Source organism: Eupeodes corollae, chromosome 2 (assembly GCF_945859685.1).
Source record: "Eupeodes corollae chromosome 2, idEupCoro1.1, whole genome shotgun sequence".
In the NCBI taxonomy this organism is placed as follows: Eukaryota; Metazoa; Arthropoda; class Insecta; order Diptera; family Syrphidae; genus Eupeodes; species Eupeodes corollae.
The window spans coordinates 35,087,955-35,111,723 of NC_079148.1; positions in this window are offsets into that span (position 1 = coordinate 35,087,955).

Sequence of the window (23,769 nt, forward strand, 5' to 3'; positions counted from 1 at the left end):
GTAAAATATTGAAAATGTCATAAGCCAGCATTATAACCCTCTTATTAACAAGTTTATAACAAAAAACAGTAATGTCAAATGTAACAATTATAAACTATATAGGTACAGTACATATGAGTAAACGAATTTTCTTTGCTTAATTTTATTTCTATACCGTGTTTTCATTTTCCATTATGGAGCATGTCTGCTTGAAATCGATATATTGTTCGATTAAGCAAATATTTTTTAGTATATTCCTGTTCAATTTTAACTTTTGAAATATTTTTGTATCACACAAAAAATCCAGGAACAAAATAAAGGACACTCTAGACAAGTTTTTTACTGAGGAGGATACTTATAATGTCAGTACCAGATATTTTTATATATGAGTAGTTGAGTTGGAATTAATTAAAAAAATACAAATTTAACAATAACAAAAATGTTAAAATTGACTCACGGCATCCATAGCAGTGGAACAATATAGTTTTTGAATTAAAACGAAAAGACCAATATTGTTAGATTCAATATTTGTTTGAGTTTTGTAGTAAAAAAAAGGAATCTAAGATATTTTCATATCCCCTAAAAGAAAATAATTGCTTGGAAAGCAAATAATAGTTATAGTTCCCTTGGAACTATCAATGATGATTAAATAGAACATCATTTTTCATAATTCGTATATTATACATAAAAAGGTGCTATTATTCATTATGCCATCCTACTGTATTATAGTTTGACTTGAACATCGTCCTTTTACATATCAAACAATAAAGAATGCATATTAAAGAGCATAGTCGTACAAAATAGATAGATAGACCATTCAACTCCAAACTGTTTTGAGTTATTTAACAAAATAAAAACCTAAAACTTATTTTTAACTTTTGTATACTTTTCTTAACCAATTTTTTGAAAAAGCACTGATGCACAAAGTTAAGGAAAAAATCTTCTGTTATTAAATATTAAACATTTCTTTTTACTTTTAAGTTACCTAAAGGTACAAAAATATAAATGTAATTCAAATTTTTTATTTTCAAATAGCTTACAGCACAAAGGTAAGCAAAATAAAAATGAAGTAATGCGCTGTGGGTTCTGTGAAGCTTCTTTTTACATGAAATTTGATTTCAATGTTAAATAAAAAATGTGAGTTTTTCATAAAGTTAACTCATATCACATCGTATGCAATTTCATAAATCATAATATTTCATATTCATGTCGTCCAGATAAAATTCAAAAGCCATAACAATAAACTAGTTAAAACATATCTGATGGCTTGACTTATATTTATATGACATTGAGTATTATATTGCACACCCATGTCAGTTATACATATTCAACTTATGTTTTAGTCTCAATTTGGTGATGACGCTTGACGCCTTAGAACATGAAACTGCAGCAAATAACATTTAAAGTACATTTTCTATAAGAACGAGAAAAGCACTTTGTAAACTCTGAAAAAAAACAAAAATTGCTTTATTATATCTAAACGTGAAAAAAAGAATTTTCCAGACAAATCATGTTATATTTTCATTAATACAGAAAAATCATTGATTCCTAAAAAGAACTCTAAATTTGCCAAGAATACAAAAACTGAACAGCACTACACACAAATGTTGACGAACATTTAAGCTTCCCATTTGGAGTTATTGTCAATAGCTCAATTTATTCAATTGAAAATTTCGACATTTCAAGGTCTCTAGATACAAAATCCATCACCTCGAATATTTAACGAACAAGAACTCATATGACCTCCATTTTAATTATTTACTACACGAAGAATGATGTTTTTGACATACTTACTTACTTAAGGTGGCGCTACAGTCAGGGTCGGAATTGGGCCTCAACCAACATGCGTCTCCAGTTTCGCACGCCAAGTTGATTGAGGTCCTCTCCCACCTGGGTGCGCCACCTGAATCTCGGTCTTCCTCTACTGCGCCGTCCCTCGGGATTGGATTCGAAGACCTTCCGGGATGGAGCGTTGATGTCCATTCGCTCTACATGACCTAGCCATCTAAGCCGTTGGACTTTAATATTGCTCACTAGGTCAGTGTCGCTGTACAGCCGGTACATTTCGTCGTTATATCTTCTCCTCCATTCTCCATCTATGCGTACGGGACCAAAAATCACCCGAAGAATTTTTCTCTAGAATCATCCTAAGACGGTCTCCTCTTTCTTTGACAGGGTCCAGGCTTCAGCGACATAAATGAGAAACGGGATGATGATTGTCTTATAGATGGTGATTTTAGATGCTCGAGAGAGGACTTTGCTTCTCAATTGCCTTCTAAGCCCAAAGAAGCAGCGATTTGCAAGAGTTATTCTTCGCTTGATTTCAGCGCTGGTGTCTTTTTCTGTGTTAATAGCGGTGCCTAGGTAGACAAAGTCCTTAACTACCTCAAAGTTATAGCTGTGCATGGTGACGTTTTGTCCAAGACGGCGTTGTTCAGTGTCCTTTTTTGATGACAGCATACTTGGTCCTGCCCTCATTGACCACTAAACCCATCTTCTTCGCTTCCGTCGCAATGCTCAAAAACCCTCCACTGATATCACGCTTTGATCTTCCAATTATGTCAATATCATCTGCGTATCCGAGTAATTGGATGGACCTTTGGAAGATTGTGCCTCTAGTGTTGACGGTTGAGTTTTGCACAATTCTTTCCAGAACGATGTTGAAGAAATCGAATGACAGGGCATCGCCTTGTCTAAAACCTTTTTTGACATCAAATGTATCCTTAAGATCTTTTCCGACCTTGATGGAGCAGCGTGCATTCTAAATTGTCATTCTGCAAAAACGGATAAGTTTGACAGGGATGCCAAAACTAGACATTGCTCTGTCATACGCGGCTTTAAAATCGATAAAGAGATAGTGGGTATCGATTTGAAGTTCCTGGGTTTTATTCCAAGATCTGCCATAGTGTGAATATTTGGTCGATAGTGGACTTTCATGGTCTGAAGCCACACTGATAAGGACCTACCAGGTTGTTGACGAACGACTTCAGACGTTCACATAATTAGGCACAGAGGATGTTATATGCAATGTTAAGGAGACTGATGCCTCTGTAGTTGGCGCAGCTTAGAGGGTCTCCTTTCTTATGTATAGGTCACACTATGCTGAGATTCCACTCATCGGGCATGCTTCCTTCCGACCATATTTTGCAGATGAGTTGGTGCATGCTCTCTACCAAGACATCGCCTGCTGCTTTGAATAGTTCGGCAGCGATGCTATCAGTTTAGATATAGCTATCTTCACTTCGTCAAGGTCGGGTAGGCGGAATTGTTGATCTACGTCGTCAAGGTTGAGTGGTTCTATCTCCCTTACAGCGGAATTCGATTTTCATCGCCGTTATATAGTTTGGAGAGGTGGTCTTTCTATATTCTCAGCAGCTACTGCAGTTCTACTACGATGTTCCCCTGATCGTCTTTACAGGCTTCGGTTCGTTGCTGGTACCCTTGGGAGGTTTTTTTTTACCTTTTAGTAAAATTTACGAACCTCATTCCTCGATCGCGCGCTTCTCATGCCCTCTTTTTTTCCATCTAAGAAGCCGGTGTTCCTCTCTCCTCTTCTGCTCGTAGACCTCGCGACCAGCTCTCGTCCTTTTGTGCAGCGCCGTTTTGTATGCCTCTTGTTTCGCTGCGTGAGCTTGCCGGCATTCGTCGTCAAACCAGGGGTTTCGCTGTGGTGCCCGTGTGAAACCTAGCACTTCAGAGGCGGCATCTCTGATGACTGCAAGGCAATGTTGCCACTGGTTTTCAATGCTTAATGCAGGAAGCATAGGACACCTTAGGAGGTTATTAGAGACTCGATCGGAAAAGGACATGGCAGTCTCTTGCGATTGTAGTCGTCTAGCGTCGAATCTTCTCACAGTACTTCCTTGTTTTGGCTTGGATCGGGATATCCGTAGCCGTGCCTTGGCTACAACGAGGCAGTGGTCCGAGTTAATTTTGGCCCCTCGGAATGTTCGGCTATCCTGTATACTAGAGAAGTTTCGTGCGTCGATCGCAATGTGGTCAATCTGGTTGACAGTTGATTGATCAGGATATTTCTATTTTCCCTTGTGGATATTGAGGTGTGTGAACTGCGTACTAGCTACCAGAACGTCTTGCCCAGCAGCGAAATCGACCAGCCTGAATCCGTTGTCGGAGGTGGTGTCGTGCTGGTTGAGAAGACACCAAAGATGTCTTCTCTTCCTAGCTTGGCATTAAAATCTCCTAAGAAAATTTTAATGTCATAGCCACGCACTCCTCATCTGTCTTGTAAAAGAGATCGAAGTATCTGTCTTTGGTGTCTTCATCTTTCTCGTCTGTTGGGACATGCGCACATATGAGGCTTATGTTAGCGAATTTTCCTTTGATGCGGATTGTCGTAATGCGCTCGCTCACACTGTTGAAACTCAAAGCTTTTCCCTGAGTCTACTTCCAACAACAAATCAACACCCAAATAGACGCTGTCGTTGTTCTCGGTAGCAGTCGCCGTAATATATATCGCAGGCTTTTAATTTGCGTTTGCCCGGTCCATTCCATCGCACTTCTTGGATGGCGGTAATATCTGCCTTGCAGTAGTTTAGGACTCCCGCTAATTGTTCAGCTGCACGTGTTCTGTTAAGCGACATAAGATCCGAATTTCGTTCGTCCGTATATGAGGCTTGTTGGTGCTTCGTAACGAAAGGTATTTTTACGTGGCCAGGAAGTCACCCCGATGGCACAACAACCAACCTGGAGGACCAGATCCTTAGTATAACTCCAAGGACGGGGAGTCGGATAAAACCGCTCCTTACAGGCCTCGGCTCCGAAAATGTCGAAGAAGCTCTATAAGGTGTGCACTATAAGTAGTTCAACCTTACTGGAACTGTAGACGCCACCGTTGATTCCATCTCAAGAATTCGTCCGCTGCCGTCTGGATAAGGAGAGGTGCCTTAGTTGAAAAACCTCTCCCCCTCTCACGTTTGCTGCCCCAACAACTTTTCAATGAGGTTAGAACCCAATCTTCAGTTAAGGTACTAGGAACCCGATGTTCACCGTGGTTAGGTGAGAGTAGGAGTTGATAGACAGAGGTGGGTTTTGAAAAAAACTTGTGGACGCTTGTGTCCTCTTGAATGCACATGTCTACCATTTGAACATCGACGTTTTTGACATCCTATTAATTTAAAAGTTTAAATAAAATGCACTACTAGGTGTCACGCATTTGTTCCTGTATCAAACAAATCTTTTTAGAAATAAATAGTACCTTTAACTTAACATTTAAAAATATACCCGCAAAATAAATTTTTCTTAAAAATGTAGATATCGTTTGATTTCTCAAAAAAAAACCTTGATTTAAAAAAAATAACGCTAATCTGCTTAAAACCTTAATTTCCATGTTTGAACTCTATCGCCGTAATGCTTTGATTTGCGGAAAGGTAGACAGTTGGACGGAATCGTTGGACCAACTTTTTCCGACTTCTCATCATCATTACATTATTTAAATGAACACCACGTGGATTGTTGCAAGCATTGATTCCGCTGAGGTAATTTTAGACCATTTTTTGTACCCATATTGAGTTAGGGATAAGAGTTAAAGGTTTATCTGCATAAAAACGGGTTTTTACGTAGCCCAACAAACAAAGTCTAGCGGTGTCAAATCGCATGAAAATGTCTCTTGCAATAAAGCCGTATCGATTCATGTTGAAACCACATAACCTCCAAGTCGAGTTCTCCACAAGCAGCCAAAAAAAGTTTTCGAAGATGTAGGACTCAATCTCTCGCTTCTTAAAGCACGATATGTAGCTGGAGCATTTATGTAGTAGGTCTAAACAGTTTGTATGCGTTCTGCGATAATAAAGCGGTCGACTTTCAACTTAAAAATAGTTTAACAAATTATTTTGAGGGATATGGAATTTCAGCCCCAATTTCAGCCCTATATTTTTGAAACCGCAAAATGGATATCCCGTTATTATACAAATAATAAAATAGTTTTTTTTCATAATTTTTTTATACTCTTAAATTTCAAATATAATGAAAAATTAATTTTAAATATTTTTTAATTTCCTGAACTTTTTTAATTTGAATTGCGGGTTATGGCAAGATATCTAGTTGTTAGTTTTTAAAGAAATAGAATGCCATTCCGAGTTTAGATTGAAAGGACAGACAATACTTTAGATATTTTAACTTGTTTCTAAGTACTTTATAGGGTGTAAGTTACCCCCTTACATATACGTTTTAAAATTAAAAATGACACTTACTAACAATAAAGGATGACACTTAATGTGTTTAAACTAACTTATATCATTTAATTCAAAACTATCGACTATGATAGTGTTTTGTTAATTGTATAAAAAGAAATTGTAAATGTGAAGCCCCGACTGATATACTAAAATCTTGAGTTTCTTTGATATCCCCAAAAACATTCATCTAAATAATTGTTCTTTTATATCAGTTCAAAACTTAAACCTACCCAATCAATTGTGAAATAAATTTCAATCTAACACACCTGATAAAAAAGAAAACTGCCTCATTATACTTTTCAAAAAGACAAAATATATTATGAAACATCAAATTTGTTCCCATATCAAGTAACCAAAAACACAGGAAAGCAATAAAATGTTTGTTGGTGAATATACCTTTACCAATATCCTCTCTTAGGAATTTGAGGAAAAATAAAAAGAACATTTTAACTTCTGAGAATTGGAAGGTTTAAATTTTTGTTTTTATTCTCGTGTGTGGTTTATTGATTTTGATTTATACATCTAAAAAACGCTCAACATCGTCATCATCGCACCGAAATGGGAACCTCGTAGTTGGAGTCTTATAACACTAACATAACGTATCCACGCAGTAATCTGAGAAAAGCTTTAAGATCTTATACCCAAACCACACGATGACGACGATGAAGACGACTCAGACGACGACCGAACGACTCGACTACTGGGCCCGTAAAGATTTCCCTTTGGATGCAACTTGTTGTGTGAAGACGATATCGTGGTGTAGGTTTACTGATGAAGCTTGATTCAACGCAGGTTCTTCCAAGTTCTAACGTTGGTAACATATCTTCACATATTCGGGTCCTTTGAGATGCACAAACTCTGAAGTAAGGACAGTCGAATAACTTTCATAACATTATTATCTTCTCATTTTTTCATATATGTTGGCAAAGTTGACGATACGGTCCGCCATGAGTAAGGATAAAACTCCTAACGGTAAACACGTTTCGTTTTCCTGGTTTTTGTTGTGTGAGTTTTTTTTTCGCTCACTCGTAGCTGTAGTACGTTCGTTTATCTACACTTCACTTTTTCGCCATGATGATGATGCAACATTTTTATTACTTACCTGCCACTCGGTACTCCTATCCCAAGGGAGGGACTTTTCAGGAGCAGCTATTTTTTAAAAGGAAAGTAACATCAACTGAACCAACAAAACAAAAGTCAGACACCAGAACAAGAACGGAAGACGACCATCAGGATCCATTTATCAGATTTAAGGTGTTAACCATTTCCGGACCAAATGTGAAAACGGTGCGCCATGCCAGTCGCTGATGAACGGTGAGGTAGGTAAGGGAACAGGAGCTTATCCTGAACATGGAACAACTTGCGGATGTGAAGGTACCACAAAACTGGCATTAATGAATATAATATTTTAAAACTCTACGCACCAGGAGCTTACTTGCAAACAAAAGAGATTGAGGTTATATCGTGTCAGGGTATAGGTAAAGAGTAGCAATGATGATGATGATGATGTTGATGGCGGTGTCGAATGTTGACGACCAAAATTGGCTTGCGGATGATTGCGCAATATGCAAAACAAGGATTTTCTTTCAATATTGGTTCTGTATCGAAAGGAGTAACTTATATGTACTTTGTACCAACCTACAGTACACACGCCATATATGTTCTGTCAGTTGTATATACTGTATGCAGATTGATAGCAATGAAGGCTTGTGGTTTTAAGCAATGTGGATGATGGAACCATACAGCTGCGGAAGACCCAGTTACCATATTCTGAACAAACTTTCTATCTGTATGTATGGGCATGTGTACTGAACGAGTATCTATGCCTTTATTTTGATAGTAATCGGTGTGGATAACCGCGGGTAATTTGTTGATTAACTACCTACCATGCATTTGCATGAATAAGTTCACGCAAAGACCACACATTTTTAACACCTTGATCTGACATTAAAGAGACGGATATTGAGTTATATTGTATATGTTGACATAATATTGAAACTGGTTAAAGTAAAAAAGTTTTCCAGTTAAGTAAAGATAAGAAAAGAAACCATTCTAAATGCATTTTCAAAACATTAAAATATCCGTTGTCCTGAGAAAAAAGTTCAGTTTACTATCAAACCAATAATTTCTCTTTATGATACTTGTTGGTTTTAAACATCCGTAAACGTACTTTTAACCAATATTCGAACTATCATTGATAATTTATTTCGTAAAGCCGACAGTTTGATCTTGGTAAAGCATATGAAAACCACCACGTCGCTCTCAAGAATCGATTGACCATTTTTCCACAATAAAACTCTTTAGATCCAGACTTTAAAAAAATATCGTTCTTGAAAAATGTCTTCCAATATGGACTCTTGAACTTTGACAACTGATAGCACCCATATTTGATAAATGGGTGGGTGGTTTTTTATTCGACTAATTTAGTAAATGATAAAAACTTTTGATTGATAAAACTCATCATCTGAAAAAATATGTCGTGAGAATATGATCCATAGTTGATGGGGTTAGGTCTTTTCGCCTAAGACCATATCGGCCGAATTAAAAAAAGTCAAACCGACCAAAACAATTATATTAGCATTTTATTCTTCTAGAATTTGGGCAATATTACCGAACATACCGAAAATGGCCCTATCGCCCAAAGCCTTTTTCAAAAAAAAATTGTTATAATTCCCAAAATCAATGTTTTTTTGCCCAATAGCATATTGTTTGGGTTCACTTTAAAATTTGAGGTAGGTGCAAGGCTGTGTACTAGCAAAGTTTCTTTAAATCCTGATTTAAGGGGGGATTGCAGTAGGAAAAATGCAATCCGCTCCCAAACGTATTTCACTGTTTAAACATTTCATTTTATCATTTGCGGTACATGTAATTTTCGTTATGCCCAAAATAAATGTCACAAAGCCCAACCCCTATGTATTAAAACCCAAACTCACAACTAAAAACTCTTATTTAAAATATATTTCAGCGTAAATACATTTGCCTTTCGTTTTTTGGAGATTTAGTTAAAGCTTTTTGGGATTGCCTTACGTCTAATCAATTTCGTGCCACTCACAAAAAATCAGTGGCTCAACAATGTTCTGAATGGGTGTTAACGGACAGGATGAAACTGACCGTTAATTTCAAAATTTGTAAGGCATTAAATCCAATATCTTATTATCAAAATGTCTCTGAAGAATATTATTGAGTTTGGGCTTCCTTCGAGGTCTTATACTTTTAATACTTTCCCATTTTTTTTTAGTCCATAAGCTCATGAGGCTTGGTTCTTCTTAATCTCCGAACATGGTTTCTTATATTCAAGACAGACTCCATTTCAGAATTAGTATGACTTTGCAGTCTCTGGTTGTGCGATACAGCGTATTTTTTAACAACTTCTGTAACCATTTCTATTTGTAAGTCACGAAGCAGATCGGTATTTCTTATGTACCAAGGACTTTGTTTTGGAATTTTTGGATGATTTCGGTATTTGTTTTTTTTTGTACAGCCCCATAATTGGATTCCATAGGTCCAAACAGGCTTTAGTCCTTGATTATACAGCATTATTTTGTTTTGGATTGATAAATCAGAGTTGTTACCAAGCAACTAGAACATTTTTCTATATTTCAAGTTTAGTTCTTCTCTTTTCTTTTTGATGTGCTCTTTCCACTTAAGCTTTGCATCCAAAGCCATTCTAAGGTATTTGGCCGTATTGGCGTAAGGTACAGCTTGATTACTAATGAATATTGGAATATTGTTTATCTTTTTATTTGTAAAGTTTATATGTGAAGATTTTGTTTCATTGATTTTGATACGCCTTTTTTCGGTCCAAGCTCTCACTGTGTCGACGACATTTTGTAGTTTTACTGCTGCCTTAGAGACACATTTGTCGGGTACCAAAATTGCGGTATCATCTGCAAAAGTAGCCATTATTGTCTGATTACCAACTGGAATATCCCTTGTGTATAGTAAATACAGGGTAGGACCTATTACACTTCCTTGTGGTACACCGGCTTCTATTTTCTTCAATTCCGAGTATTCTTGATCGTACCTTACTCTAAACAATCGGTCTGAGATGTACGATTTTAATATTTCCAAGTACTGCCTGGAAAGATCCCTTTGCAGTTTGTACTCAAGTCCCTCATGCCGAACCTTGTCAAAAGCTTGAGCAACATCTAAGAAAATAGCTGAACATACTTGATTTTCTTCTAATGCTTTTTCTATTACATCCGATATTCTATGAACTTGGTCTATCGTGGAATTTTTATTTCTAAAGCCAAACTGAAGGTTTGGGATTAACCTTCTTTCTTCTACGATTTTGCTAAGTCTCTTCAGAAGCAGTTTTTCAAAAACTTTTGCCATAATTGGTATAAGCGATATTGGTCCGTAAGCAGTCACTTCTGTAGGTGGTTTACCTTGCTTTGGTATGACAATTACTTCAGCAATTTTCCAATGGTGCGGGACATACCGGAGCTTAAGGCATGCATTTATTATATATTGAAGTTTTATGAAGGCTTTCGATGGCATTTCTTTCATAACCTGAGCAGTAATTAGATCGTAACCTGGTGATTTTTTATTTGGTTGTTGATGTAAACACATACTTTTTATTTCTTTAAGTCTTACAGTTGGGATTTCACTTTCATCTATCTTATCAACAAACTGTAAGTTATTTTCAGCCGCGTTTGATGAGTATGGCCTAAAAACATTGGCAAGATATTCAGCGAAAAGGTTAGCTTTTTCTTTCGGGTTACCGATCAATTTCCTATCTTGAGATTTCATGGGCGAGTTTTGTAACTTCGGTCTTTTCAGGCGCTTGGCTGCTTTCCATAGCTAAGAAATCGGTTTAAACATCAGTCGTTAAATTCCTTAGGAATGTACTGAGTGAATCATTTTTGAATTTGTAAATTTGTTTTTAAGATTTTCGCTTATACGGTTCAACGTTGTTTTATCATCTGGAAATCTAGTATTTTGCCATTTTCTTCGAGCTCTTCTTTTCTCTATTATCAACTCTCTTATCTCTAAAGGATATTTTATTTCATTTTGTCTTTTATTAGAAAATCTTGGAGTACTTTCTTCAGCGGGCTGTTGCACATCAGCAATAAATTGTTCCACTTCATGGTCAATTTGCTCGATTGTATCCATGGGAGATCTTAAATTTATAAAACTTAAAAGCCTTTCTCTAAAATCATTCCAGTTTGTTTTCTTATTTACAAGCTTTGGATTACTTTTTTCTAGTAATTATGATTCACTTGGTGATAGAATCACTGGAGTATGACCTGATGATAGGCCATAATTACGTTCGATACTAATGTGATTTCGGTTGATTCCTTTAGCTACGAAAAAGACAATAACGTCTGGTATTTTGTTAGTATCTTAAGGCCAGTAAGTTGGCGACCTGGAGGAATAGAATTCGCAATTGTATTTACGGCCTGCTTGGAAAAGTCTTTTGCCTTTTGTTGATATAAGTCTTGAACCCCAATGGGTGTATTTCGCATAGAAGTCTCCACCAACAAGAAAGTTATGCCCAAGAAGATTGAATAGATCTGTAAAGTCATCTTCTGTCGGGGAGCGTCTTGGTAGGCAGTATATAGCTGCTATCTTAAACTCTTTCTTTTTCATACCAATAGTAATAGTTGTTACTTGCATATTTTCACTAGTAAACTTAGTTACTTCATAATGTTTTAAGCTTTCTTTTATAAGGATCGCCGATCCACCTCTTGCCTTGTCAGCAGGATGTGGAGCGTGGTATCATGAATAGTTTTCTATTACATTATCTAGACTTTGCCCATTGGAGGAATGAGTTTCGGGCACCAGCCAAATATTGATATGTTCTAGATCTAAAAAGATTTTTAATTCGGATGAATGTTTTATAAGACCGTTTGCATTCTATGTAGCGATTTTAAGTGTTCTGTCCATTATTGTTTTTTTAGAGCGACTTTTTCGCTTAACAGTTTGATATTCAAATCCTGTTTATCAATTCTTTGAAGAATAAGTTGTAGCATTTCTTTTATGGAGGCCTCTTCATTCTTCCGCACATTTTTAACAATCTGAGAACAGGCTTTCTTTTCATCGCTTTTACTTTGAACAGACTTTTTAGGCGGTTCCTTCTTAGTATTGTTTTCAGTAGTAAAATCGTTATTTACTGTGTTTCTGGGTTTTTCTCTAGCAGATGTATTTTTGCTTCTGAACTCTTGGAATTTGTTGGCAACTGGGCAACTCCTATAGCTCGCCGGGTGATTTCCCTTGCAGTTCACACATTTTGCTTTCTGATCTTTGCTCATAGGACAATTTTTAGTTGCATGTCTTCCTTCGCACTTTACACAAGCAAACTCTCGGTTGCAGTATTTTTGGGTATGACCAAAAGCTTGGCAATGTTTGCACTGCGGAACAACTTTAGATTTTCGGAGTGGTTCAATTTTAACAGCTATGTCCAAGATTGATCTTATTTTATAAATCTCCTCGAGACTTTGTTTGCAGTCAAAAGTAAGTATGAATAAAGGCAACAACCTCTTATTTGTCATTGATTCTCCAGAGGAGTTTTTAATTGTCTCATTTTTAAATAGATGGACTGCATCAAGGGCTTGGAAGCCTTTTTGTACAAGATCTTCTACTATTTCCTCGGGAGAGCACGAGGAATGAAGACCTCTACTACTTTTATTGACCTTGTAGCTTTGTTCTCATATGAGTGCCATTGTATTTGGTGTTTGCTCAGTTCTTCAGTGACAGATCTATACTCGTCAGCTTCTTCGACTGTGACTTTCCAGTTGTCTTTGTTGTACGATGTGTATTTGCAAGCTTTTTTAGTACATTTTCCTATTATTTTCTTAAGATCTCCAAAAATTGCAAATCCTGAGATGATAATTGGTGGTGGTGTAATTTTTTTGCTGCCTTTAGCGTGAGATATTGATTTAGCGACAGCTACCACTTTAGTTCCTGTAATCAACTCTTTTTTATTTTCGGTTTTAGAGCTTTTCTGATTTCTTGAACGAGTCTCGGGACTACGTTTACCTTTCTTTGTGGTGTGCTTTTTTTTTATTTTAATAATTAAATAAAAACATGTTTTGTTCTCCAGTATCACTCAAGTCTTAACTTTCTCCACGTCCTCAAATTTCAAACAATCCATTGAAACCTTTTTATTTTTCTTAAGCAATAAATCATAACAAACTGTAAATGGTATTTTGCTATTATATATCTCTGACCACCTCATTACGGCTAAGGTTTCCTGGTTGGTATTTATCGAGTCCATAAAATCCTAAGGAATAAACCCAAAATAAACCCTTTACATAACCAAGAAAAGCCAAAATTCTTGTTTCCACCTGGTCACGAACTTTTCCAATCCCTCGCATACACCTCTCCTGCCTCCTGAAACTCACTAGCTCAAAACTTTTAACGTAACATTTTACTCTTAAGTTATGGGTACCGTTGTTACGAACAATAGAGCACTAAAAATATATATTCAACAACAAAAACAAGAGGCGGAATAAAACTCATTCTCATTCGAAACTATAAACATCCTGGAGCCTGATCTCTCAACCATCATCAACTCATCTCCATCTCCACATCTATACTTAGTGGCACACAATTGTTGCAAAAGTTTAAAACCCTTTTTGACGAGAACTCAAGTGGAATGTTCATAAGCTATTTTGTGGAAAACAATGAGTTAAACAGAGAATGGAGCAAGCAAAACTTATGGCTGTGTGTCTCTATTGCATCGTATACACAAATACTCTTCATGGAGTTGTATACTTAGGTCCTTTCAAATGGCTGCATTTCAAGGATAGTATTTTCTCCGTCCATTCTGGTAGTATGACAATACTCATCAACAACATACAAAATATAAACAAATGGAAAAAATATTTTTTTTCGACATATTTTATCTACAAAACTATGATTTTATTTGTATCTCTGTTTTAAAAAAAAAAAGTAATAGTTACATCCTGTGTAGGATTTTTCCTGGGAATCCTAATGGAGGAAGTGAGAAACAATTACATAGACAGAAGAGTCGTTTTGGTGATGATAGCTAGTAAGGTCCTTTGTAAGTAATAGCGAAAAAATTCCTTCCTAGATGCAATTAAGAGGAAAGGATATGACGGAGACAGTGCAGAGAGCAAACTATTTTGTGTGCTATCAACATTCCAACATGAATATAGGTTTTGCAACTCTGCTTGCAGTGAAGTTCAATGTCCTGGCAGTGAGCCAATTAAGTGAGGAATTTTTGTCTGCTAAAATAAAAAAAGGCGGATATCCGACGTAATAGAATCGGGGGAAGCTTTCTCTATGCTTCTCGTTCGGAAGCAAGACAAACTTAATTATTTGAATATTATAGTCTGCAGGACTTTATACATATGCTGCCATCATCACTATCTATTCCATATAGATATAGAAAATCCTCCGTTGTAATAAATTATTATATAGGTTCATCTATACACATGCATAGGTATAAAAACGTCTGCACTCCTTATACACTTCCCATTACATTAAAATTGCGGTCCAAACGTTGACCTCGATCGTTATTTATGTGCAAATTGTTTGCAATTAACGGTATAATACCTCACCTGGTGCAGTTAAGGTAGGTATAGGTACGTAGTTATATTTTCAACTATATTACCGACCCACGTTTTTGCATTGGAAAAGGAATTAGCTGTTCCTGCTGCCGTTCTTGTGCTTTAGCTTCTCTGCCTTTTACTCCTTTGCTATATTGCTGCAGGTTTTAAAAGTGAGGGTGGTAAATTGTGCACGTGTGCATAAGTAATGGATGCCGCCTATTACAAAATTATATGAATCAAACGTGCTGAATTTGTGTATAAGGGTGGGATTAGTATAAGTATATAATATAGACTACCTATATTCTACAAAGTACAAAGTTTTATCAGAGCTTTGGGGGGACTTATGTTGGAGGATTTTCCTGGCATGCAAGGTTTTTATTGAAAGAAGATTTATGGTGAGTGTCAGGGCTGTACGGAATTCCAGAGAATTAATTTTAATTAGTTTTTAGGTTATATATTTTATCAACTTGCATTTGAGTGCAATGATCTCTGACTCAGAGAATACTCGTGCATACATAACGATGATGTTTTATTATTTTAAATATACATTCTTAAGATATTTTCAATTTCAATCATTTAAGCTTTTGTTAGACTTTAAGTTGTATTTAATATTTATTAACAAGGTATTGTATGTTATTCAGTTAAGACTGGAACAATTCAAAAATCAAGAAGTTGAATTCGCATTACCCGAAATATATTTCCCGATATACAGCGTCAATTGAGTCAGGTAAATTTCTAACAATTTCCGTCCCCTCCGCCATCACAATCCTGTTCTTTGTCATATTATTAAAACTATTAAGAATGTATGTTCCGTCAGCGCATCTACAAAATAGTTAAGGATAATAAAAACGGAAGGAATTGGTGGAGAGAGAGGGTTAAAAACTTAGGGACTGCCATCGAACGTATTTTTTTCAACAAGTGCTTATTTCGTGAATGGTTACACTTAGCTTATGTCTGATTCGACAGATAATCATGCTTCCTCTGAAAGAATATGGTTCTGTATAAACTTGAACAATGGTGGGAACAACCCTTAGAGAAGATGCCGATTTGGCCCAAAAAATCATCTATTCAGGTGAAGCTCACTTTGATCTTGGCGGGTATGTAAACAAGCAAAATCGTAGCATTTGAGACACAGAAAACCCGCAATCATACATTGAAAAGCTGATACACTCAACACGAGTCACTGTTTTGTGCAGATTTTGGTCCAGAGGCCATAATTGGCCATTTTTCTTAGAAAATAAGCAAGAAGTGGCTGTTACAGTCAATATCCATGTTGAAAACATTTTTGTTCACAGAAATTGCAAAGGAGGATATTGGAAATATTTGGTTTTAACAGGACGGTTCTACGTGCCACACAGCCGAATCAACACGTACAACTCAATTTCTTTGTGCCAGATTTCTTCATCATTCCAATCGTCTTAATCATTATCGTTATCAAAACGGAATCGATTTAGAAGACACCTGGGCCCCCAGCTACGCCCAAGCTGCCACAAAACTTTAATTTTTCCTCGGAACAACTATTCATGGCGGCTACAATTGCGTTCATCCGATCTGTCAACGCAATACCATAATATGGTCAAAACTAGAATTTGGATTCCCAAATGGCTTGAACATTTAGCTTCATCGGAAAAGTCCAAGCAGTCGTTCTCGACATCACACACCCAACTTTTTGGCACGCAAAATCCATTTGAATTCTTGAATTAGTCATTTGTACAGTTACTTAGTTCATCACATTAACCATGGAACAGCTCTGGAACATATGTGGTGGGCTTACTACAATGAGTCTCATTTGATTTATCACTACAATAATCATTGCCATCCCACAGCCATTCCTTGTTGATGCATCGATAGGTCTTGGGGCACTTGACATGATAGCCAGTTGCCTCACAGGTAATTTGGATTTTGCTTATCATATCCTCATTGCCATGTTCATCCGTTCCATCATCATGGTTCTTCACTTTATCACAGCTTTTGTATGCACATGGAATAAGTTCATTGGGCATCCTTGCAGTTGATGGCACATTCGTTGTATGATACATCGTTCGGTGACAATATATCGCTCACTACAGGTACGTGCAGCCGAAATATTTTGACCAAGAGATTTCAAGTTACCCAAGAACCGTTCCGCTCTCTGTTGATTGTCTGTATTTCGGTTGACAGTCTCTTTGACTCCAAACAAATTCGGTCTCATTAAAGGTTTTCTGACCAAAGTGTAGATCTTTTGTTCCAAATAATTCGATGTGTCTTGGCACAATAGTAATCACCTGGATGTGATGGGAAGTCTAATAGATACGGCTCATATTGTCCCGACATCATATCGTCATCGTTCACCCTATCCTGTTCTTGGAGATGACGGTTCTGCTGATGACCATGGTTTTGCAGTATTCCATCATCCCGATCCAATTTTTAAATTTTCGCCTGAATATAATCTTTTTGAAAATGTTCCTAATTTGATTCCGAAAAGCAGAATGTAATTTCTTCATTTATTAACTTCCTATAAGAAGTTATTGTAATGGGTCCGATTTATAATAAATAAAAAAAATGGGTGTTGCAACAGTCCGTTGTGAACCAGGGCCTAGTGACTTAAAACTCTCAACCATTCCTGTGTGCGAGTACTGTTGTCAGGAATGAAAGGGACCTACAATTTTAGGCCGAAGGATTGAACCCAATACCCCTTGCATGACAGTCCAACGCACTAACCATCATGCCACGGGTACTACATGGGTCCGATTTATCAAATTTAAAATGTTGACATTTATCGACGTTTCAAGGTCCCTAAAGTAGAAATAATAGATTTTTAGAAAGATGTCTATGCGTGCGTGTGTACGTACGTTCGTAAGTCCGTACGTTCGGGACGTTTTTTCGTCGTCCATAGCTCAAGAACCAGAAGACATATCGATTTCAAATACATTGTGTTATACAGATAATAAGGCAGAAAGATGCAGAAAGGGCTCTCAAGAAAATTGCGTGGGGTGGTTTTTTTACCAAAGCAGTTTGAAAAAAATGTGAAAATTTCGTTTCACACTAAATATCTTACGAACCAAAAGCGCTAAAGACTAAAATTAAATTTTATATAATATATTTTAACGTGATATGAAACGTCATGTTAGCCAGTACGCGTTTTCCATACTTCAACATCCATAAAGGTACTTGGACTTCTCCAGATCTATCTACCGTCAACCAGATTGACCATATTGCGATCGACGCCAGACATGCTTCCAGCAGCATCATTTATGTCCGAGCTTTCCGAGTTGCTTACATCGACTCGGACCACTACCTCGTTGTAGCCAAGGTAGGACTTCGGATTCAAAGACCCAAGGCAAAACAGGGAGGTGCTGGGAGAAGGTACAACGTCGAACGGCTACAATCGCCAGAGATCGCCAAATAATTTACGGACCGAGTTTCAAGTAACCTCTCTCGAAGTTCTCTGTATCGAAAACCAGTGGTAACATTGCCAAGATGCAATCAGAGAAGCCGCCTCTGATGTGCTGGGTTTCAAACAACCACTAACAAGGTTTGATGAGGAATGTCGGCAGGCAAATGCAGCCGAACAACAGGCACGCAAAGCGGCGCTGCATAAAAGGACGAGAGCTGCTCATGAGCTCTATGAGCAGAAGAACTGAGAGGAACACCAACCTCTCAGAAGGAAAAGAGAGGGCATAAGAAGCGTGCGGTCGAAGATGTTGTGAGGTTTAAAAGCAGGAATGAAGTTCGAAAGTTTTATGAACAAATGCTGAGGAAATAAAAGGACCACTTCCGCAGACTGAATAACGGCGACGACGAACTGAATTCCGCTGTCAGGCAGGATGATCCATTCAACATAGACGACGAAAGCCAACATTCCCGTCCTCCCGACTTAGACGAAGTAAAGATTGCCATATCTGAGCTGAAGTCTAATAAAGCCGATGGAGCGGATGGCTTGAATGCCGAGCTCTTAAAAGTATGCACCAACTTAGTATTGTTTGCCCGATCCTGAAAAAAGGAGACCCTCTAAATTGCACCAACTATAGAGGAATCAGTCAACTTAATATCGCCTATAAAATCTTCTCTGCCGTAATATGTGATCGTCTAAAGCCCATCGTCAACAACCTCATAGGTCCTTATCAGTGTGGTTTTAGACCAGGAAAGTCCACAGTTGATCAAATATTTACATTACGGCAGATCCTGGAAAAAACTCAAGAACACCAAATCGACACCCACCATCTTTTCATTGTTTTCAAGGCCGCATATGACAGCATCTACAGGGACGAGCTGTATAGAGCCATGTCTAGTTTTGGCATCCCTGCCAAACTGGTCCGTTTGTGCAGGATGACCATGAGGAATTCATGCTGCTCCTTAAAGGTTGGAAACACCTTAACAGAACCTTTCGATGTCAAAAAAGGTTTAAGTCAAGGTCATTCGCTGCCTTGTGATTTTTTTTAACATCGTGCTTGAAAGAATAGTGCAGAGCTCACACGTCAATAGTAGAGGCACTATTTTTCAAAAGCCTGTCCAATGACTAGCATATGCTGATGACATTGACATAATCGGAAGAACTCAGCATGATGTCAATGGGGTAGGCATTGAGGCAGAGGGGGCAAAAATGGGTTTAACGGTTAATGAGGGCAAAACAAAGTACATGTTGTCGTCAAGAAAGGACATACAACACCGAAGTCTTGGTCAAACCGTCACAATCAACAGACGTAGTAACTTTGAGGTAGTCAAGGACTTCGTCTACCTAGGCTTCGCTGTAAACACAGAAAACAACAAACGCAGAATAACTCTTGCTAACCGCTGTTTCTTTGGACTAAGAAAGCAATTGAGTGGTAAAGTCCTCTCTCGAGGGACCAAAGTGTTGCTATATAAGACCCTTATCATCCCCGTCCTGCTATACGGTGCAGAAGCAGGGACTATGACAAAAGCGGATGAAAAAACCTTGGGTCGGTTCGAAAGAAAAGTTTTTCGTGTGATCTACGGTCCCATATGCATCGAAGGCGATTGGAGAAGAAGATGGAACGACGAGCTGTACGGGCTGTACAGCGACGTAGACTTAGCCAGAAGGGTAAAAGTCCAACGACTAAGATGGCTGGGTCACGTAGAGCGCATGGAAACCAATGCTCCGGCCCGGAAAGTCTTCGAATCCGCACCCACAGGACAGCGCAGTAGAGGAAGACCGCGGATCAGGTGGAGCGCACAAGTGGAAGGTGACCTCACCCAACTTGGAGCGCGAAACTGGAGACATCTAGCTAGGGACCGAGCTAGATGGAGAAGTTTGTTGGGTGAGGCCCTAGTTCACACAGGACTGTAGCGAAACCTTAAGTAAGTAAATAAATAAATAAATTGGGTGGCGCAACAGTCCATGAAGAACCAGGGCCTAGTGACTTACAACTCTCAACCATTCCTGTGTGCGAGTAATGTTGTCAGGAATGGAGGGGACCTACAGTTTATATGCCGATTCCGAACGGCTAATTTGAGAACGCACTTTTTCATGACAAGAGTTACTCTCGGAGAATTTGTCAATTCCTCGCAGGAGGCAGTACCCGTGAAAAGACTTTTAGATGGCATAGGCAGGGATCGAACCCAAGACCTCTGGCATGACAGTCCAACGCACTAACCATCATGCCACGGGTACTACACCTTAAGTAAGTAAGTTACTAAAAAAAAATAACTTTTTAATATATGGTATGATTTTTAGAAGAATGCAATTTACTGTTTTTCTGAGAAAAAGTATAACAAACAAAATTGTAGAAATGGATTTTCGACTTAAATATCGACAAAACCACGAAATTTATTGACTTAAAATTTGTTTAATTTTTTCAAAATATTCAACTGACAGCTTTCTGTTGTGAGTTAAAATCCTTCACAACATTTGACTTCTATCCTACAGTCTTTTTTTACATTCCTTAAATAAAAACACCAAGTAATATACATAACTCCTGGAGAAAATGTCTGCACTTGGTCAATAAATACGGCCACCGGAAACCATTTTGTTAAACTATACACTTTGAGTGCTCTTCATAGTAAACAATTGATTTGAAGGATCTTTTTTTCTTTTATTGTTTTTGTAAAAATGTATTAATACGCTCTTTACAACAGTTTGGGACGTCCTGAAACAAGAGCAGTTGGCTTATCTTCTACTCGAATACGAAGAAAGTAAGAGAACACAAATTTCAATTACTTGAATGTCCTTATACACTCTGCTACCTGTTTGTGTGCGGCAAAGGAAGTAATTGTGTATTGATGATACGATTTACGCAAAATAAGGTCAAACATTCTTAAATAGAGTATTTGTTTCAATTAAATGGTTCAAAATTTATATTTATAAATGGTTGATTAAAATATTCCAAAAAACGTGAGATGGACATTTTCTATTTTCCAACATTTTTCGCCTTTTTGACAGGAGACAAAGCTCAAAAATACTTTGAATAAAAATGACAAATATTCCTTATTCATCACAGATCACAGAGTTCATCCTTAGGTTCCGAATACAATCACGAGTAGCTTTTTTGCCTTCTAAAAATTCAATATTTTTTTGTTGTTGTTCTTTTGATATCAATTTATATTGAAAGAGGTATAAAAGCGCACAAAAAACCCAATCCCAATCTATCATAAATTCTAATATTGTGTGTGTCCTATCCCAATGGAATTGGAAAAGGACACTGGATGGACGTATACCAAGCTATGGAAGTCTTGAATGGCAACCATTGTTCTGTTCACAATATTATCCCAAGGGTATTGTGTATATCGTCTCTTCGTCCTATGGTCTGATGGACATTTTAGATTTTGGTTAAAATTGCACCGTGCATACCGAACCGAACTGACTTAACCAAGCGAAGCAATGAATTTCTAGAACATTTTTCAATCAACCTCACCATTCTGGTCAATGAATATGGATTAAGGCTATTAAAACAGCATCATCGACAAGACTGGAATGCTGTGTTTAAGCGTCATAATACCGTCTTTCTTTCATTAAGCTTAATCACAGGACACTATACAATAATGAGAATGAAAATTGCACTGGCAACTTTTGATTGTGTTCTGGTTTTGTTATTGTCGCGTCGTCTTTTCCAAGGTAATGATAATGTCCTTAAAAGAGACTTTCATTAAGTTTTTTGTAGTCTTAGAGTTTTTTTCTCAGTTATAGTTTGTTCTACTTTCACTTTTGTCATAGATAGTAGATAAAATAGGATTGTAAGTAGCTTCTGACCAAGGCGATAAAGCTTTATTTCATATACGTTGTTAGATTTTCTTTTTATTAACAGAAAGCAGTATAACAGGGTCTGATTGCAGGCAAACTATTTTATGATGATTGTTGATTTTATTCAAACTGTTGCCTCGATAGTATACAGTGTTGGCCAAAACAAAAGCTCCTTTTATTGCCCCGATTATTAAATAATAAAATAACTAATTTATGATTCAATTTTTGAACATTATTGTTTTTAAAATCTGAATAAATATTTGTTTGCATTGCAAAAAATTTGTTTGCAAAACATTTTTTATCTTGCATGACATTTCTAAATTTGCGTTCATTTTGTTTGCTCATAACTTCATAAGTTTTGTTTTGCATTACAATTTTGTATTGCAGATATTTTCTATTTAAAATATCTTATTTTTATCTCAATAAAACAAAGCACTCTGTCTATAAAGAGAACTCATATTTTAAAATTTTAAATTTTACCAATAAAATAAATTAAGCTTCAAAAATTTAAATGCTGTTTAATAATTCAAAAATAAATCGATTTTGCTTTAAACCTTAATTTAAAAATTGTATCTCAATTGGCCCTTTGGACAAACAGATGGACGGAATTTTGGAATCATTTCATTCGACTTCTCTACCACCGTATTGTGATTTTTCGAGTTCAAATATGGTTACGAAAGCAATACTTGACATATAGTTTTTTAATGTTGCAAGTAAGTATTTCTGAACTCTAAAAGAAATTGTTCATCTTTTCCTCAAAGTGTGGAATACGATGTTTTGGACAGCTTAAAAGAAATTGATTGTTTTGATATGATTCCTCCTATTCTTCTGTCAAAATGTTCATATTCACTTTGCAGTGTTTTAATCCTTATTTTTAATAAATCTTTACAAACTTGTGTTTTTCTTAATGAATGGAAAATATCTTATATAGATCCCATTTATAAGATTGGTCTTAAGCACTTAGTGAAGAACTATAGACCAATTTCAAAACTTTCAGTTATTCCCAAACTTTTTGAAAAAATGGTCACCCAAAGACTTTGTTTTGCTGTCAAGAATTTCTTGTCTCAAAAACAACATGGTTTTGTAAAGGGTAGATCAAATGGTACCAATTGAAGTCTATTTGCAAATTATTGTTATAATCATGTTGAAAAGGGTAGACAAGTTGATGTCCTATGTACTGATTTTGTTAAAGCCTTTGACCGCGTGCATCATGGTCTTCTCCTACAAAAGCTTATGGTGTTAGGATTGAATGCTTCATTTTTACAGTGGTTAGATTCATACCTGTTTGATAGAAAACAAGCTGTTAAAATAGATGATTGTGTTTCAAATCTTATAGGTGTCGGGTCTTCCACAAGGCATTCATTTGGGTTCAGTTCTTTTAATAATCGTTATAAACGTTTTACCTTCTGTTTTTAAACTTTGTAACTGCTTGATGTACGCCGATGATGTGAAAGTTTTCACAGCAACATCTTCACTTGAAGATTGCTTATTAATGCAGCTGGATATAAAAAATTCTTAATTGGTGTAACTACAATCATCTTTAGCTGAATTACTCGAAGTGTACAATTTTTAGTGTATCTAAGTCTTCATCCCTTATATACTTTGATCAATAATCTTGGGGTGATTTTGGATTCAAAGATCTTTTGTTAATTACATGGTATCTAAAGGTAATTCACTTTTAGGTTTCTTGAAGACCTTATTTATGTCTATTTTTCTACCTGTTTTAGACTATTGTTGTATCTTTTGGTCTCCTTTTTATTAAATTAATATTTTGAGAATAGAAAGAGCTTAGAAAAAATTCACTCGTTATGCACTTCGAAAACTTAACTGGGTTGGGCTTTTACCAGATTATAAATCAAAGTGCGCTCTTATTGCCTTAAAAACGCTTAAATGTCGGAGAGAA